The sequence below is a fragment of the Mixophyes fleayi genome, chromosome 12 (genome assembly GCF_038048845.1).
Source record: "Mixophyes fleayi isolate aMixFle1 chromosome 12, aMixFle1.hap1, whole genome shotgun sequence".
NCBI lineage: Eukaryota > Metazoa > Chordata > Amphibia > Anura > Limnodynastidae > Mixophyes > Mixophyes fleayi.
In genome coordinates this window covers 41,591,578-41,611,991 of record NC_134413.1, presented here as the reverse complement: position 1 = coordinate 41,611,991, position 20,414 = coordinate 41,591,578, and the positions used below count along the sequence as shown (strand labels likewise).

General features: G+C 38.4%; 1 protein-coding gene across 3 annotated transcripts in view; it reads right to left on the bottom strand.

Moving 5' to 3' along the window:
- Positions 1-20,414, bottom strand: part of SCFD1 (sec1 family domain containing 1) — a 77,905-nt gene that overhangs the window by 27,085 nt on the left and 30,406 nt on the right. The window lies entirely within an intron of this gene.

Here is a 20,414-nt window from a genome sequence, read left to right as displayed (position 1 = left end):
CAACATTCCAATCAGTAATCAGTACTGCCCAATAGAAGAACCAGTCGAACTAAAGGTTAGTTATTGGCACAGTCGTATTAGTGATGCCAAATAGGATGCCCGTCAATGATGTCCAATACAATCAATGGTCAGTAATATGAACAGCAGTTGTCATGATCTACCATAGCATAACTATCAGGATAAGCCATGCCCAATAAAATGGCCAATAGTACTAAAGCCCAGTCATTTATATGCATAGCAGTACTGAAAGCCCAATAAGATGCCCATAAGTATCAGTAATGTCAAGTTAGTTAGCCATTAACTCAGTATTAGTAACACAAATCCATTAACTGCCACCACCATCTTCCCCCTCCTCCATTATCTAACGCTTCTAGGTGTATATGTATTATGGTCCGAATTTTGCAAATTGCTGATTTTCGGACATTTTGATAGCAAAATTTAAAACAGCAATGTGTTTAAAGGCAAACCTTGTCTTTAAACACATTGCGATTTAAACATTTTCTGTCAAAGTCGCCGCATATCAGCAATTTGCAAAAATCAGAGTACATTTACCCCTTGGTGCATGTATGCAGTGCTGACCAGGTAGCACTCGCTGTCACACAGTATGTGACTTGAGGATATGTGCCGCTGGCTTCTAATTGGTTACTGCAAATGGGCAATTAGAAGACTGCAGGCACTTTTTTCCCGTTACAACAACTGACCTTTGATACTGTGAGTGGCTTGCGTGATTATATTAATGTTATATTGGAAGAAGCTTTTTCTTCACCTTGGAAATCATCGGGGGAAGGTGGAAAAGGTGGGTATCATTATTTTGAAATACCAAAAGTAAAAATAATTTGGTTAGGTTGCAGCAAGCTAGGGGGTCCGAGTAATTTCTCGGTTTCCTACCCCAAACGTTGGCTGTATTAATTTTGGTCTTCATTTTAATTTACGAGTTTTCAAATAAATGTGGAATGTTTATAGTGTTACAGTGTAGATTACAGGAGGTGGTGGTGTTGATTACCACCCATGTCCAAGGTTAACAACCTTCTGGGGAGAACTCTGGACTAGAATGTTTCAGAGTTTACAGACCTCAAGCCAGCAAGTATCCACAAGGCCTTGTTTTCAAGTCAATACGCAAGTGGTGATTGATGTCACTCACCAACGCGCTTCATCTTAACTGAAGAAACCTGCAAAGAGCCGAGGTCTCAATACAGAACTGCTAATGAATCCCCCAGGGAAGTGTTTATAAATTCATTCTACTGGTTTTAAAGTATGCACATTATTTTTATTACATCAGTATCCGATGTAATAAATTGACTACACTATGTTGTGCCCCCTATATTTTTCTAATAAAATACATCAATATGAATACATTTAGAATTAATAGCACAAGGTGATGTTTTATACATCTGTAAATAAAGTCATCCGCATCAGAGTATAATCAGGAATTAAAAGAGCTGCAGAGTTTAGTCTGAGATGAAACAGTTGCAGGTTTTAGCATTGGGATGAAAAGAGCTACAATAATTCCTACATTCTTTGCTTTATTCTTGTATAGTTGTAACCAAGAACCATTCATTTACTGCTTTCTGTTCTTCGCATGCACACAGCAACTTAACCGGGAACACTTAACAAACATTTAAGAAAACTGCAATAATGTGGGTAATAAATGAAAACAAAACAAAGATGTATTGAACTCAGGAGAGCAGAAATCTTAATAACTACCACATGACTTCTGTTCTTTCAGAACCAATAAATACTTTAATTGCATGTACAGAAACACAGAAGTTTGAGAATAAATAAATGTACTTAAAAGGACAATACCCATCTTTGAAAAAAAGAAAAAGAAAAAACAAAAGCTTTTTAAATTTGAATACATCATGCTGAGCACCCTGGAAGTAATCTGGTAAATAATTTCATCTACCTGAACATATTTCGAATTATGCATTAGGGCATCGGAAATATTAAAAACAAACAATCTGGCTACATTTTGCTTAAAGTAGCAAACCCTATAAAGATTAGGAGTTAGGGCTACTAGAGCACCACATATTGTCCAATGGTAAGCTATGCCAAGTGTGTAGTATATCAAACCTAGCAAGTGTTAAAAAAAAGATTATATATATATATATATATATATATATATATATATATATATATATATATATATATATACACACACACACACACACACACACACACATATATATATATATATATAATTACACACACACACACACACACACATATATATATATATATATACACATTCATGGGATTAGAACATATTCTTCCCTGTAAAGAGGCTATTTGTCTGGTCACAACTTCAGTTGCTGAGATGTTCTGGTCATTAATTTACAAAATGGGCATAATACTATTGGAGAAAATGCAGAAATGAGGAAGTAAAATTAATAATCAAGTACAGACAGTGCTTGAGATTTTGATGATACAACCAGTGGGTTACTCAAATATTGATGTACCCGGTGATCATATCACATGGTATGCACCAGGGAACTTTACAGCAATCCTGCTGGGAGGGGGAGAGAGGATGCTATATTACATGCTTACTACTGGGAGAACACATAAAGGCATGCACAAGAAGTTCCTATGTAATAAATAAAAAGGCTATTGAGAAACTTGTGGTAGGTTCTCTAAGTTAGTTAAATGGCTCTTCACGGTAAAAGTAGTAAACATATGGCGGTATTTTCACCTTTTTGGATGAATAATAAGCAAATGAAGATTCGCCAGTAGTAATGAATGGTTGCTGAATTTGAAGGGCTTTTGGTCTGTTATACCTGTTACAGCACAAAGAATGTCAGTTCTAGCTCATGTGAATTTATAAAATTAAAAGGTTACTATAATAATGCATGTGACTACTTTTCTTGACAATTTGTAGAAAAGTTATAATACAGAAATGGAAGTTGTTCAATCAATTTATAGGCTCTTAGCAGGTGCTTGAAAGGGTGGAGTGGTGGATGGCTTAACATACATTTGCAAATCTGTGCAACTGAGACTTTTGCATTTTTATTTACAGTAGAAATGGCAGCTCCTTTGCTGGCTATAGCAGTGTGCTAGGAGATCTCTCTGTGTGTTTGTTCCTTTCAGGATAACCCCACCCTTTCAAGCACCTGCTAAGAGCCTATAAATTGATTGAGCAACTTCCATTTCTGTATTGTTTGTTTTGTTTGAGAGGCATGTTGGTATCAGTAGCTGATGGGGAGTGCTGTTGCTGTGTTGCCATTTGGAGGCTTCTGGGGTACCTCCTGGTAAGTTAGTTCTCAATTTAAAAACATATGTATGGCCCAAATACATGGGACTCTCTCAGTTTAGAGTTAGGACCACCCTATTAGCGCCGTGGAGTGGTGGGTGGCTTAACATACATTTGTAAATCTGTGCAACTGAGACTTTGCATTTTTATTTACAGTAGAAATGGCAGCTTCTTTGCTGGCTATAGCAGTGTGCTGGGGGATTTTTCTCTAATTTGTAGAAAAGGCAATTATTTACCCTACGTATAAATGTGTTTTCCCTACAGCAGTTCGTATACGCACACATACTGAAGAAAGTCACTTGTAGTTTACACTGCAGTTGTATGATATAATATGCAGACTGAACAATTTACTTTCCATTCCCTTGGAAGACATTCCCTCAGCAAAATGCTAAAAAAGTTTTACAAGTAACCTTCAACTTTTCTATGATAGACCTAAAACACATGTCCCATGACATTATAGGAAAACTAGCACCTGGTGTAGCACACAGTTCCCTCTTGTCCCTTCACCTCTACTTAAAATTTTGGAATGTCCACTGTGAGTTTAGGCGACATATACATAAATGAAAACCAATTTATCTACAGAGGGGAGATTGATTAGATCTAGACCCATGATCGGTCACAGCAATCAGCCTATCCGGTGGGCTGGCATCTTAGGCTACACTAAAAAGCAGAATTATCTCAGAACAAGGCCAGGCTTCCTGGCACTACTCTGCTTTTGGTGGATTCTGTTGAATACTAACAGTCGTCTCAGCCAAGGATAAAAACAGGGGCTGTTTGTTGAAATCTCTCAACCTTCTGGGGTGTTATGAGACACACAGACACAGAGTCCAAGTATTGACTTAATCAGCCCAAGTGCCAGCGAGCTGCCAGTACACACCAGAGGAGCTGATTGATGGTCAGTTTCCTTAGGATGATGCTAAATACAGATGGAATATGAGCAGCAGGGATAGATCGCATGCAGCATATGATGACTTCAGGCCTTTGGCCAAAAGACAATCTACAAACACATTGCTGAATGAAGGTGTTGCAGCTCAAAATCTTTGAGCAACACAGATATTCGTCTTAATTCACAGTTTACGATACAATTACATTTGATTTATGCAGCAGATATTACAAGTTTGGTTATTAGAAATCTGTATTATTACAAATGGAAAGCTCATCTGTTACAGAGCACTATTCACAGTGCTGTAGCATATCACCAAGCTACAATTCAAATATTTTCTCTTGCGTTCTTATATCTGGAATACTTTGTCTTCTGACACGTACTTAGTTTTCACAGATTCAATATCCCACAGTCTTCTGCACAGCAAAAGTACACTCAAAAGCAGTTAATGATCTCCATAGGGGGACAAAACCATGCACAGTCAAGTTTATCTGACCCTTTACAATTGGTTTTCCATCTAAATATAAAGAGATTAACTATGAACTGCCTGTAGTAGACTAGTACTCACCACACAGCCCACCAGCTGCACTGGGATTCTGTGTAAAGCTGTACCTGTCCAGGTCTTAAACAACTGTGTATAACAGCATAGAGTTGTTTGCCAACATGGCTTTGATCAGTATTTATTATGCAAGCCACATTCAGGGGATATCACAGACTAAACCTGCTCCTCAGTTCAAAACAGCCACGGGCATTATAGGTTACCATGCCATCTATGGCCGAACCCCTTAAAAAAACAGGTATGCATTCTACAACGGGTATGCAATCTGAAAACGTTACCTCTTCAAGCGTCTGCATTGGCCCTAAAACTAATAATATTTTTCTGCCTAAACCTAAAGAATACCAGCTACAATTCAATTTTAGTTCTACAAATAAAAACATGTCTGATCACCTTTCTGTTGTGAACAGTTCATCCTACTAAATTCAGGAGTTCTTAAATTGGAACCACTCTACTTGACTGTGCAGAACCTATCTATATTTAAAAAACAAAACAAAAAAAAAAACACATACATGATCAACTTAGGGATGTTAAGGCTGACACAGATGACAGCAAATTGGTCCAAGGTTGACCTAAAAGCCCAAGCAAGTTCATAGTACCTGGCCAAAACTCCAGCAAGCATATGCACGGCTTTTGGCCTGCGTGGTCATCTGCCAACCACACTAACAGGGCTGCATTGTTTACCCGCTTGGACTGAACCCTGAATCTCTGGATATGTTTGTGAGACAAAACTGTAAATGGATCCAGTTGTTTAAGCAGTGCTTGGCCTGCAGGTCATATTTTACTAACCTCCTCCCTACCTCTGCCGGAGCACCGGGACCTGCATCATGCAGCACTGTTTACCAGGGCTTCACTGGTTCTGTAACGCAAAATCAATTCCATTCACCTCTTTAAAATGGTGGTAGAGGATAGTGTGTGCGGGAGAGATTGGTCCTCCTGCTTCTCCCCCATCTCCTGTTTTGGCTACGGTTGTAAGAAAAACTGAGGGGCCCCAGGATAAAAATGGCTACACAGAAGTGTGTTCTCTCTTCTATGTATGACATTTATGTATGGATTTATAGGGATCCTTTCCAGCACAAGCAACCATTAAATATACCATAGCAAAATAGTAGAAAACTGAATTATTCTCCTATTTTTCTGCTATCTAGCAGTTAATAGGCTTTTATTCCCACAAGGTACAAAGAAAGCTTATGAATTGTGGGGAAAAAAAAAAGCACAAATAAAATTAAATGTACAGCTGTTTTCATGCATGTTAAACACATTAAAACCTGCAGAAATGTGGACAAAAATTTACACACTGATTTCTTCTATTTCGACCATTTTTTTGTAGCGTAACTTCTGGTTATTGTCTTGCTGCAAGATCCCTCTTTTGTTGGGCATCAGTTCACAAACAGATACCCTGACATTCTACAGTAGACTTTGATGGAGCTATGATTTCTGGACTGCAATGATAGAAAGCCATTCTGGTCCCATGGCAGCAAAACAGCCCCAAACCATGATCCTGGTACCACTGTGTTTCACGGATGGGATGAGGTTCTTATGTTGGAATCCAGTGTTTGGATTTCTCCAACCCTATTATTTCTAATTTAAACCAAAAAGTTTAATTTTAGACTCATCCACGGCTCATGAACACTGACATTAGCCAGTGCATGACAGGCCTGCAGGTCCTTTGATGCACCCTGGGGTGCTTTGTGATCTCCCAGAATATTATATGCCTTGCTTTTGGAATGATTTTTGTTGGACAACCAATCCAACACTTCAACTCAGGTTTATGGGTTTATTTTTTATACTATAAAGCTGGGCCATCCAAACTCACACCTGATTGACATCCCATGTATTGATATTAGTGACTAATTTTCCCTTTAGCTGAACTGATAATACTAGAGGTTCACATACTTGTCTAACAAAATAAAATGATCTTGGATCATTTTGAACAATAAATGAATGAGCAGGTATAGAATTGTGTGTATTATTTGAATTATTGGGTTCTCTTTAAACAAGAATATCAGATAAATTTATAATAAGGATTGCCTTGTATATTGAAGTTTTAATGATATATTTCAATTTTAATAATGTTTTCATTATTATTTATATAAGGAATGCATTCACCTGTTTAACAGTTTTAATTAGAACCTAACACTATTTAAGCATGTTAATAAGTACACAATTTCTATATTTCTAAACCCACAATCAGCAAAGAAAACCCGGTGCTGACTTCACAGTCTATGTTATATGTAAATAATAAATCAATAAAATACCGATTTAAATAGCCAATAAGTATACTTAGAAAAGCATCAGGTTTGCTGCTTAATTTAGGAAGTTGTTGTATATCAACTTCAAAAGAGAGAGAAATTACAAGAGAAACCAACAAAAAAAAGTGAAAAGATTCTTTGAACATAGGAGAAATATTTTACAAGGAAATGGTACCCACAGCCTGGCTAGACATTTTTTGCAAAAACATAATGGTTCTTTGGAGGGCATGGGAATTACTGAAATTGAACAAGTTAAACTGACAGAAAAAGGCAGTGATAGATTTGCATCCCTTTGTAAAAGAGAGGTCTTCTGGATACTTGCGATGGATTCTATTTATCCCAATGGTCTTAATGATTGTGTGGATCTTAATATGTTTTAACTAGCCCTTTTACCATCTAAAGCTTATCTGAGTGACAAAGTTTGTCCCACAGTTACAATAGAGAATCTGTGTTGAATGAGCCGATTATCAGTTTTGTGACTTGAAAGTTATGTGTTTGAATATTACCTAGGTTAAAATGACTGATGTTTGAAAGAGGAAACCTTTAATCCTTAGTTTATTCTCAATATGCAAGTCTAATATCCTAATAATAGGGTCTGGTGGATAAGATATGGTGGATAAGAGATAGAGTACATTTTTAGAGGTTTTAGATGAGGTAATAAAAGAATTATTAGAATAGAAAAAAACTGTCAAGACTATTCAAATCTATCTAATCCCTATCATTTAACTGAAGAACTCAGTGGCTCAATGTGTTACCTGCCTGGCAAAGGCTCATTGTTAAATAATATGTGAATAATAATATATTTTTTTTGTGTATACAGAAAGGGGATTTTTATTTTAAATAGGATTTTTTTTTAATATTTGCAACTAAGACAACTTATAAAGAAAATGTAATGCATATAAGAGGATTATATATGCGGATTTTATCATTTTGAAGTGCTTATAGAGTCATTTAAAAAAGTATTTTTCTTTTTTAAAACGAATGAATATTGTTTCATTTTAGATGTTTAAAGATTCTATATATGAATCTAATGATGGAATTATTATAGCTCTATGTTGTTGAATTTAAGTATTAAACTTATAGAAAGTATTTTGAAAATATCACCGTAGTGAATACTTTGTTAAATGTGCTAATTAGTTTGCAGATGATTAACACATGTATTGCAATAGCCACTTAACCCTGATTGGTTGAAGTGAGTTTAAAAGCAAGCTGCTGAGACATGCAACTATCTCTGAGGAAACCACACATTAACAGTGGAGAAACGCGTCAAAGAGAACCCCATTCTACTGTGATCACAGAATTTCTTGCCAACTTGCTGTTTGGATCGCTTAATTTTCAAGAGATTTCAAAGGTTCGGTTGGATCCCACCACTTCCTTTGCACAAATGCTTTTATACGAGCCCAGAGTGGGATTAAGCTGGGTACACACGGCCTAATTTTCCATCAACTTTTTATGCCAATCGATTTAACATCCAATCACTCGGTCTATAGATTGTATACACACTAGCCTAGTTTTAGTCGATAAATGGAAAAGTGACCGTTCTGGTAGCGACTTTTACAGCCATGTTGTCGTGAACAATTATTTAAATTTCGTACACTCTGAAGCGATATTTGCGGGTCATGTAACGATATACCGAAGACATTAACTATAGTGAAAGCTCTGCCCCCTTATGTTAACACCCAAAAACGCATAAAAAACAGAAGACAACAAAATTCAGCTAAAATTCTCCAACATTCTTCACCCACAATGCTACATTATGTTGGGCATCAACGCTGATTGGTCCACAGCAGAAACCAACACCCATGTGTGAATGTATAAAATTACAGGAGAGACTGTGTGGCGCCGAGGGACGTGAGAAGATGGCGGATGAAGACCAGGTGTCGGTGGGGGTTGGAGAAATAAAGGCAGAGATGGTGCTAAAAGAGTAAAGCCAATGAGCCCAAGAGAGGTGAAGATGATTGTAAAAGTACCTCGACCACTGGAGAATGGTGCAAATTCGTAGAAACATAAAAAAAAAGTGAGTACCACGTGTAGTGTACCAGTTTGAAGGAGTTTATTTCATTTTAATTTAATTTAACATGAAGAAATGCAAAAGCTAGATTTGTAACATAGGGTGTATTTTTTCAGGACGAAGAATTAACGGTGATAAGAGCAGCTTAGATACCACTAATGTTACACCTGTTATCAAACAAGAAAAAGTTGATTTTGAATATGAACATATGAAAGAAGTTATACAAGAAGGTATTTAAATAAACGTGTAGGCAACACAATGCTTTGGGGCACATACCTGTACTGTTATAACAACCAAAATGTTGCCTGTTTTACAGAACCTATGGCGGTGAAGCCCGCTATTGTACTAGAGGGACCGCAACATAAACCAATCTCCAGCAGTGTGCAAGGTGAGCAAATGGGACTATTTGTGGTGTTTGATAAATCCTTTTGTTAACTTTATTACAGATACAGAATTTTAATGCTAAACATTTTTTATTTCCTTGTTTCCTAGATACCATTGTCATATCCGATGAAAGTTCTGAGGGAGAAAAAAAAAGTTTTAAAGCTCAACGATTATTTTAAAGAAATAAAAGAGAAGTGAAATCAAGAAAACAAAAATGAAACGGCTTGTGAAGAATTTTGTTGAACTGTCTATGCTGTCTTGAACGGTTCTACCACAATCAACTAGCACCTTTATAGTGTAGTACTATTTTTATAACTTTTAATACTCTGCACTAAATATTTTTGTTAATTTTTCTGCAATAAAACTGTTGCATTAACACAGTGTGGTTTATTCTGGGTATGTTTCAAATATTAGTTAATAAAGGTAACTAAAGGTTAATATTAGTTTATACGTTTTATCGTTTTTACAGGTATAAGTTTAGAAAGGGTAAATATGAATAGGTTGCCAATATAGATGTAAAAGGTTGGTATAACCCTTTACTTTAGTAAACTGGCTGCTAGATGCATCAATGCAATAGACTACAGCTATTCCGTTACAATCATCTAATTAACAAGTCAGTGATGTGTGGACACCGCACCACATGGGACAGGCATCTGAAATTTACATACACACGCCCACAAGGGAGCCCCAGCTCGAGGAAGTATCAGAGGATTATCGTGGATCGTTCGTAAATTTATACACACTACACGATGGAAAGGTGATTGGAACAAAAATATTGAACGGTACGACCAGCGAATAGAGGCGACAATCGACCATTTGGGAAGACTTTCGACCATCGTGTCGCTACACACACTGACCCGACTTTCGAACGAGCGGTCGTGTGTTGGCTGGTTGAGGTGATTATTGGACGAAAAACCTGTAGTGTGTACCCAGTTTAAGATTTTTACAACGGAGAAAGAACGATTTCTATTTCAGGAGATGGACTCGGTATGTAGCTCTAGGAGGCGGAGCCCAAACCATCTATAGAACTATAGGAGTCGGATGTAATATTGATGATCTATATCTCTCTATTGCTCTCAAGATGGCTAAAATATTTGAATAATCGTGACTTATAAGGGTTTATGAATCATAGAAAAGGTGTTCTTTATAAGTCCTAACAGCTTTGTGGATTGCAATAGACAGAATTGTGTCTTGGATTATGGATTGACTGTGATCTCATGTGAAACAAACTCTTGATCACGCTATGACATCAAATACAAGATTTTTTTTCTTTAAAGTGCACTATAGGTGATTTGTTTTATAAAGTTTGTGATCATTATTGATCCGGAGCGAGGGTTATATAGAGTCCGTTTACTTTTAACCTATTTATGTATACATGTTGTTTGTTGTGATTTGAATACATATTAATTAGTATTAATTTATCCTACGGTGTTATTTTAACAAAGACAGGATCTTTCTTGCACATTTTTTGTTGGTTTCTTTAGTAAGTGCACACCTTATACCTTGAAAAAAAAACGTGCATTCGGTTGAAACACGTTGGATATAGAGGATTTTTTTTACTTTGATTCAAATTTCTTTCAACCATCATCAATTCATTTAGTACAATTCTGTGGCGGTGTACGGAACGCAGTTTACATCTTTACTGCTAATGATAACACGCAAATGCATCTTTGATAAGGATAATTAAACTTGCAACATCTTTGAAGGATCGCTTTTGTTCATATTTTATTAAGTGTGATGAAAACATTTTTTTTAATAATAAAGGGATAATGTACTAGGACAAGTGTGCTCGTCTCTCTATTTTTTCCGAGATTACATGTCAGCTGGTAATGTCTGCTGGTGGTGATCAGCATAGGAAAGCACACTGTCTGAAAGATCAAATGAAACGGATCGTGTAAAAATCAGATGTCAGCTCAGCACGTCTGTCGTTACATGGAAATAAAATAACACATAAAAGATATTTCTACCCACACTCCCTGAATGCACTGCTTTGTCATCCTAAGTGTAAGTGCACTACATGAGGGGTGAGTGGGACAGACTAACATCATATAAATGATTTATATTTAAATGACTTGACATTAAGTGATATATAATTATTTTGATATAATTGCAGTGGGTGCACCTGTTTATTCCATTATTTTTGCTTTCACTCCTGGAGAGAGTAACAATGGTGTTGTATTTGTTCCATTAGTGCACAATCTGCTTAAGGTAAAATTGGTGAAGCCCAAAGTCTTGATAAATTGTTCTGTAACTTTTTCTAGCAGGATGAACAATGATGAATATTTTTCTAAGGTCTTCAGAAATCTCCTGTGATCCAGGCATGGCATGCGTACAGAAACCTGTGTAGTGAATACTCAGGTTTATGATATTTTTTAAATAACACAGGGCTATCCAAACTCACACTTGCTTGACATCCCATTGACTGAGACACCAGACTTTAGTTTTCCCTTTTGCTGAACTGATAATACTAGACGTTAACATACTTGTCAAGTTTTTTTTTTACCATTGTGTGTATTTGAACTATTGGGTTCTTTTTATTTTAGTGACTCAGATGAAGATTTGAACAAATTTAAGATCACATGTGTGCAGAATCTCAGAAAATTCTAAAGGGTTCCTAAACTTTCTAGCATCAATGTATATATATTTTTCTATTAGCTTTATTATATACATTTTCCCATCTATTCCTATCTGAATAACTACTTTTCTCAATAGAAAAGTAGCAGATTTGAGAAAAAAAAAAATATACAGTTGGTGTTACTTTTTGGCAAAGAAACGTACGAGCTTTACAAAATTAAACGCGTGATGTTCACAAATATGTGAACTGCAGTATTTGAAACTTCGTTGTAAGATTAAATATTTCAAGGGCTCCTTTAACAAGCTTTTTAAAAGAAATATCTCCATTCAGCAGTTCCAAATTATGGAAAAAAATTCACGGACACAGATAAAATAGTTCTGCATACAGATCAGTTTAAGTAAAGGCATAAAGCGTTTTTCTGTGCAGTTCACGAACAGGCTACTTTAAACATCTGGAGATACTGAAAATTAATATAACAAACATGTAGGTTTTTATAAACGACAAGATTAAACCCTATATATTTCCTTAAAAGGAAGATTAGCAAAGTTTTTTTTGCATAGAAACCAGTTCCTTTAAGCAGAGCAGAATGCACACGAGAAAATGGTTCCTCAGCTAAAGAATAGAAGAGTTATATATACAGGTAATGGACAAGACAATTTTAACACCAATATGAAGACACTTAATAGGGCATTGTACCACAAGACATCGAGTCTACCAATGTCTGGAATTGTGCAGTAGAGATATAGCATCATTTCTCTACAAGAAAGTCACACAACTGGCTCCTGTTGATGGTGATGGAAAATGCTCTCTCAAGTATTGTTCCAAAACATCCTATAAATGCTCGATTGGGTTCAGACTAGAGAACTTAGAAGGCCATAATAGAGAACATCAGTGTCATGCTCATCAATCCCTTGAATGAATATGTGGTCATTCAAGGCATTGATGAGCATGACACCGATATTGATGAGGATCCCTGCCAAACACTTGAATATTCATTCAAGGGATTGGCAGTGCCCCTGTGGATGGGGCACTGCCATCCTGGAAGACACCTCTCCTATCAGGAAACACATGCTGCAATATATGGTGAAGATGATCGTTCAGTACCATTAAGAAAAACATTTACTTTGTCTTCTAAGGCAATAGCTGCACCCAAACAATGCCCCGAACACGCTCCCAACATTATTACAGAACCACAAGCAACCTTCATTAAACTGGAAGCTTGCACCTTAAGATTAAATTTGCAGTCACCTGATCTGCAGCTGCTCGCCCTTTGTTGCTCAGGGCTGATGATGTTTTTTCTTTAGCGTTCCATGCGGACATCTCCTTATATACCTTAGCTGAAGTTCGTTTTGTAAAGAACATCCCAACATGTATAAAAATGATGGACCCTCCGGTTTTCCTTAAATTAGTGGTGTTTATATTATATATTTTACACATACATATATATTGTCACACACAGAGATGCAAACATATACAGATTGAGAAAATTCCATTGGGACAAATGGTGCAATGGTGTACTTTGGACGACCTCCAAAGTACGGAGTATGTATCAGAACAAGCCATAAGCCATGCTCCAACTCTTTGGTTAACTGCAGCCTCAACTTTAACAAAGGGAGCATAGTGCAGTTAAATACAACTGATGCCACAGATCTCAATAACACTGTTTACAATGATAAAAGCATGCCGAACAAGTGAAAACATGAACATTACACACTGTATGTCATATATATGCAGTTTGGCTACACATGGACTTTTTTCAGAAGTGAATTTCATTCAAGGATTGTCAATCCCCAATGTTTTCTGTGTTGAATGTATGAGGTTTCCGCATTTGTCACGATAGATTTTTATTCTAAATGTTATTGGACTTATTTATTTATTAATACTAACAGTTATTTTTATAGCACCTACATAACATGAATCATTTACATCAGTCCCTGCCACAGTGGAGTTTACAATCTATACTGCCTACCTGAGACACGGGTTCATTTTGTCAGGAGCCAATAAGCCTACAAGTCTGTCTCTGGATTGTGGGAGGAAACTGGAGCACCCAGGGGTAACCCATACAGACACAGGGAGAACATATAAACACACAGATAGGTCCCTAGTCTGAAGTGAACCCATGACCCCAGTGCTGTGAGCCTGCAATGCTAACCACTGTGTCATCTTTTAAAAATACAAACAGAAAACTTGATAGGACAGTTAGCTCATGTTTCAGAAATGTAGCACTGAAAGAAATTTGGAAAATCTTCAGTAGCGCATAATATGTATGGGTTATAATTGAACACAAAAAATGTTCATGACATGATAATGCATATGGATTTTGGAAAGCAGAAGATATTTTATCCTGGCCATCTAATCCAAATTACTAAGAATAGTTACCCATGGGCAAATCAGGCAACCATATGTTAAAATAGAGACCATTCTATTCAATGCATCCATAGCCATTTGCTGTTACATTTGTAACTATGTGTTTGCATTGGGGCACTATTTTTTGGAAGCTACTTACTCCATTACAGTGCATCCAAAGCATGCCAACGCACTTGACTGTAGGTCTACATGTTGTTGTAGAAACTCAACTGAAATGCGTGAGTGCTATAAAAATCAATGGACTATAGACATCAATGGAGCTGCACAGCACAGGTAATTCCCTCCCCCCATAGCTATAGAGATTCCATTAATCTCTATTGATATGTGAACACAATAGACAGTCTCTTGAGACACCAGTCAATGACATTGTGGAAGCTGCTTGCGACAAGTTAAGCGGCTAAGGAAAGGCCTGGTCAATTGAGTTCATTCTCATTCTACAGTGGGGCTTTTCCTTTCCAGTGGATTATATGAAGAAGATATTGTTTTGTTATTATTTGAGAAAAAAAAAAAAAAAAAAAAGAAATATGAGTTGGCTTTCCCTTTTGAATTATAAATGAAAGCCATTTGCCTCTGAATGTAAATCTGCAAGATCGCCATTAAAAACTGAAAGAATTCCCACTGCTTTATGGTAGTGTAATAAAGTAGTAAAGGAGGATACCCAAGTTTTTTTTATTTAACTTTGTTTTTAAAAAATGTGTTTTTGTTAAAGTGTTTTATATGCAAAGATGCAGCATTTATATGTATTCTCACAAATGGTTTGCAATTTTGCTTTTGAGGCAAGTGGGTAACCGGCCTGAGACATATAACCAAGCAATAACACATTATTGAAACTCTAGTAGGAATGAATGATCCTCTCCCCATGTAAACATGGAAAGGCCCGGGAAGTATTTTGTACCAGTATGACACATTTATAATGCAACTGAATCACTAGGAATGACTTTTTGCTTTGTCACTACAGTGAACATTAAATAATTTTTCTTTGTGACAGCGAGGGCTTATTTTGTAAGCATATTGGAAGAAATATATGTTCATTTCACTTATACACAGGGAAACCGGTAAAGAACAAAAACTAAAAAAACAACAACAGCCACCCACCATCTATTCCTGTGAGAGAGATTATATATACACATACATATACATATATATATATATATATATATATATATATATATATCTATATATATATATACACACATACATAAACACACACACACACATATATATATATTAATCAAATTGGGTCGGTATACGGTGGTATACCGTACCGCCACTTCTTGCTTTGATTTTAAAATGATAAAATTCCATTCACTTAGATTTTACACAAACACACACTCCTGTAGAAAATATACACACATCAAGGTTTGGAGTAAATCAATGTAAATGTATTAACATGCGGGTTCTTCAACACCCGCGAGTTCAGCGTCTTCGGCGAATAAATTTAAAGCGGCACTGCATTGTAAAGGGAAGTTTCCCTTTACAAGGCAGCGCCGCTTTAAATTTATTCGCAGAAGACGCTGAATTCACAGGTGTTGAAGAACCTGGAGCTTCATACATTTACCCCCAGGTCTCCGCTATTGCCAGTGTATGAACTTTTTGAGAAAGTGTATTCCTGTTTCTAATGCAGAAACGCCCCACAGTCTCGGTCACGGGGACAGAACTAAGTGAAAGGGATAGTGTATGGCCAGCATCTTTTGAAAATTGCCTTTTTGACCTATGGGAAATCTTCGGAATGCCTTTATATAAATCGCCCTGCAGTCAGCATAGGTTAAGATAACTGTCAGCAACATATCCATGCCATATTATGTAGCTATAAAGGAAGGTTGAGATAGAGGATTAGGCAAAAAGTAAGTAAAAATACTATGGTTACTTCATTTATATTACTCAGCCCAGAAATACAGAATATCTGAACTTATTGTATGTCAAATAAGTAGGTTGATTTACATTTTCAGATAAAATGTGTATGTTTTTCGTAAAGGACAACCTAAAAATATGGTACAAATCTCTATTTAAAATAACAGTCGATAAAAGGTTAAATACCGGTAAGACGCAACTGCTAGAATGTTTTTTCACTTGTTTTGCATGATTTTTTTTGCTAGGAATTGGAAACTGCAAAACATTCCCTCTTTGGAACAAAATTTTCCATAGACACATCATCCTCAATTTGTTTGACAAACAAATAAGCTTAACCAAAAACTCAATCTGAAATCACAAGAATAGTAGGGATGTGCAATTAAAGTTGACACACTACATAAGACAGAGCTATGTTAAGACTTCCTGAGTGAGCAGACCTTTATAAACGCATATACCTTACAGAGTTCCACTATACACCGCCTGGCAGCAGAAAGTCCAATATCAACACTATCATTTTCAGAGGTTTTGCGTTATAATCACTGCTTTTCTCAATGTTATCTAAAATCCTTAATTATTATATAAAGTTTATGGCTACTTAAAATGTGCCATGTTTCCTACCTTTGCTGTCCTGGTTCTCAAGTGTTCGTTTACTTCAGTATATCTCAATAATGATGTAAAAATAGTATTTTTGCACTCACTGTAAAATCCCTTTTTCGTAGCCTATTGGGGGACACTGCAATACATAGGGGTATAGTAGGTGGTGACAGGAGTCCAAGCACTTAAACAGTTAATTCTGTGAGCGTAACTCCACCCCTGCTATGCCCCACCAATAGGAAGGATATTCAGTTTATGTCTAACAAAACCCGAAGGAGGCCAACTAGGCTAATTAACCACAACAACACAGTCAACCATACAACATTCAGAGGAAAGGTGGGCGCAGTGTCCCCCAATAGACTACGAGAAAGGGATTTTACGGTGAGTATAAAAACCCTATTTTCTCATACGTCCACTTGGGGGACACTGCGATACATAGGAGACCTACCAAAGCTGTCCCATAAGGGAGGGACTGCTCTGACACAGTTGCACGCAGAACCCTACGGCCAAAGCTGACATCCTGTGATACAAAGCCTTACAACCTATAGAATTTTACAAACGTGTGAACAGATGTCAGCGTAGCTGCCCGGCATAGCTGTTCAGCGGAAGCTCCGTGATGCGCCACCCATGAAGCAGCCACAGCCCTAGTGGAATGAGCCGACAAACCTCCTCCACCATCAACTAAGCCAGCTTGATGGTGGAGGTAATCCAACAAACTAAAGAGACTTTAAAAGCAGGCCAAGCTTGTTTCTTTGTTGTCATAAAGCACAAAAAGATCTGTGGTTTTGCGCAATCCGGCTGTGCGGCCCAAATAGCACCTAAGAGCCCTAACTACATCTAGCAGCCACAAGGACTGATTTCGTGACCTAAAACTTTGAGGAAGAGCAGGGACAACAATTTCCTGATTTAAATGAAAGCGGGAAACAACCTTAGGGACAAAGGGGCGCCCTGTCTTTGCGAAAAAACAAAAAGGGGTGGGGGGACAAAATAAAGCCCCCAACTCAGAGACTCGGCGTGCTGAAGACACCGACAAAAGAAAAGCCACATTACAAGTAAGGTAACAAAGCTTCACAGACTGTAAAGATTCAAATGGATCTTTAATCAAAGCTTGGATAACCAAATTCAAGTCCCAGGACTTAGACCGGATGAACAAATTAAGGCAAAAATGTGAAGCACCACCTGTAAGAAGGTATCAACTTCCAGCAGGGAGGCCAGTTTAAGCTGGAAATAAATGGACAATGCTGAAACCTGCGATTTCAACTAGGCTAGGCACAACCCCTTGTCAAAACCAGCTTCTAGGAAGCCCAGCAACCTAGAGAGCTTGAAACGGGACATATGAAAGTGATTTGATTCAAACTCTAGTACAGTGGATTCCAAACATTTTCAGTTTAAGGCACCCATTAGGGTCTCCAAAAAATTTTCAAGACACCCCTATGCCAAAATAATTACCAAGTAGTCCCCCACCTTGCTTACCACTGGCCCTGGCCAAGGCACCCCTGTGAGATCACCCCAGGGAGCCTAGGCGCAATTTGGGAACAACTGCCATAGTAGATAAGTCTTCCATGTTCTGTTATAATTGGTTGCCGATGAAGGCTTTCTGGCCTTGATCATGGTCTTAACTACCTTAGTTGAAAGCCCCTTGGCCTTCAGAATCATGGTCTCAATAGCCACGCCGTTAAAGTCAGCCGACATAACAAGTGGTACCGAAGAGGAGCCTGAGTGATTCATTCTGGCCTGAAAGGTTGTCTAAATGAAGGTTTTATTACCATTCCTAGCAGTTCTGAGTACCTGGCTTGGCCCGGTCAGTCCGGAGCCACTAAGATGGCCTTCACTTGTTCCCTCTTCAGTTTCTTGAAGACCTTTGGGATCATAGGAAGGGGAGGAAATAAGTAAACTAGGTGAAACCGTGAAGGAATTACTAGAGCATCCACGAATCCTGCCGCAGGGTCCCTGGTCTTTGAGCAAGAGAGAGAAACTTTGAAGTTCAACCACAAGGCCATCAGATCGATTTCTGGACAACCCCAGCTTGGAACTAGGTCGAAGACTTCCGGATGAAGTGACCATTCTCCCAGATGAACTATGTTTCGGCTGAGATAATCGGCCTCCCAGTTGTCTACTCCTGGAATGAATTTTGTCGAAATAATTGGAATGCGTCTCTCTGCCCACAACGTTATCCTGGTCGCTTCACTCATGGCCCTGGCACTGCACATGCCGCCCTGTAGATTGAGGTATGCTACTGCCATCGCATTGTCCAACTGGACTCTGATCGGCTTTCCACGCAGAAACACCTGAGCCTGTACCAGCACCCTGTATATAGCTCGTAGCTCCAACACATTTATGGAAAGAGAGGACTCAAGCGGGTCCCACTGACCCTGGAATCTGAGGGTTGAAATGAATCCCCCCCAACCTGGGACTGTGGTGACAATCGTCCATTCCCATCATCCCTGGGAGAGATGTGACCTGAGCAGCCACCAAGTGAGGGACAGGCAGACTTGAGATGATATAATTATCATCTGCTTGTCCAGATGTGAGAGCGTGAACATTCGTGCAGGATTTCTCACTACAGTGCTCGCGAATGGAACAGAGCATAAGGAACTGCTTCAAAGACAGTTACCATTGTCTCCAGGTGTCTCATGCATCGCAGCAGGGACACCCGACACTTGCTTAAGACGTCTCGGATACGGGGCTGGAGCGATAGTATCTGGTCTTCTGGGAGGAACACTCTCTAACATCTGGTGTTGAAAGCTAACCCTAGAAACCGCATCTTCAGTGATGGGATTAGAGATGACTTTGGCAGGTTGATTATCCAACCATGTTCCTCCAGGAAGGATCTGGTCAACTGAATGTGCTGTGACAGGATCTCAGCCAATGGAACTTTTAAAAGAAGGTCATCCAAGTAAGGAATTACTGTGACAATCACTGACCTTAGAGATTCCACCTTGTATCCCTAGACTCTGACCTGTAAATTCAAGGTCTTTAAATTTAATATTGGTCTGAAAGAGCAGTCCGGCTTTGGGATTAGGAAAAGATTTGCTGACTCCCGCATCCAGCAAGTTCTGGATTGCTATCAGCAAGGCTTTGCGCCAAATACCGCAGGCTTGAATCCCTGTGGTGAAAAAAATCGCAATGAGGAAACCGAGGTAAGTCTATGACGTACCCCCTCGTGACAATGCCTATGATCCATGGCTTTAACGATGAGTCCAGCCACCTGTTCCGAAAAAGCAGAAGACGTGCTCCCACTACAGCTGTGTATGAAGGTCACGTCATGCTGAGGCCAACTCTGTCAGTTTAGGATGTCCCCTGCGTAGGGGATCCCGGGGCCATACTGGGCACGTCCCTAGTGGGGGCATTTGATTGGCCCCTAGCTGGGGTTCCTCTAGATCTGTGGAAGAGCTGAAAGGACAGAAACCTAGGCTGTTTAGGTCTGTTTGAACGACAGGCAAAAATGGGCTGTTACCTTCCATAGCTTCCGAAATAAACTGGTCTAATCTGGCTCCAAAGAGGGAAATGCCGTCAAAAGGAACAGCCTCCAAGGTGCTTTTGGAATCCGCGTCCAAAGAGCACAACCATAGAAAACGTCTGGTTGCTATGACTAATGCTGCATTAATTTGTCACTAAGGGCTCCATCCCGGAGACCTATGGACAACTGCTTTGCCCATGCTTAGATAGCCTGCCTTATTGACTCAGGCCATGGCCA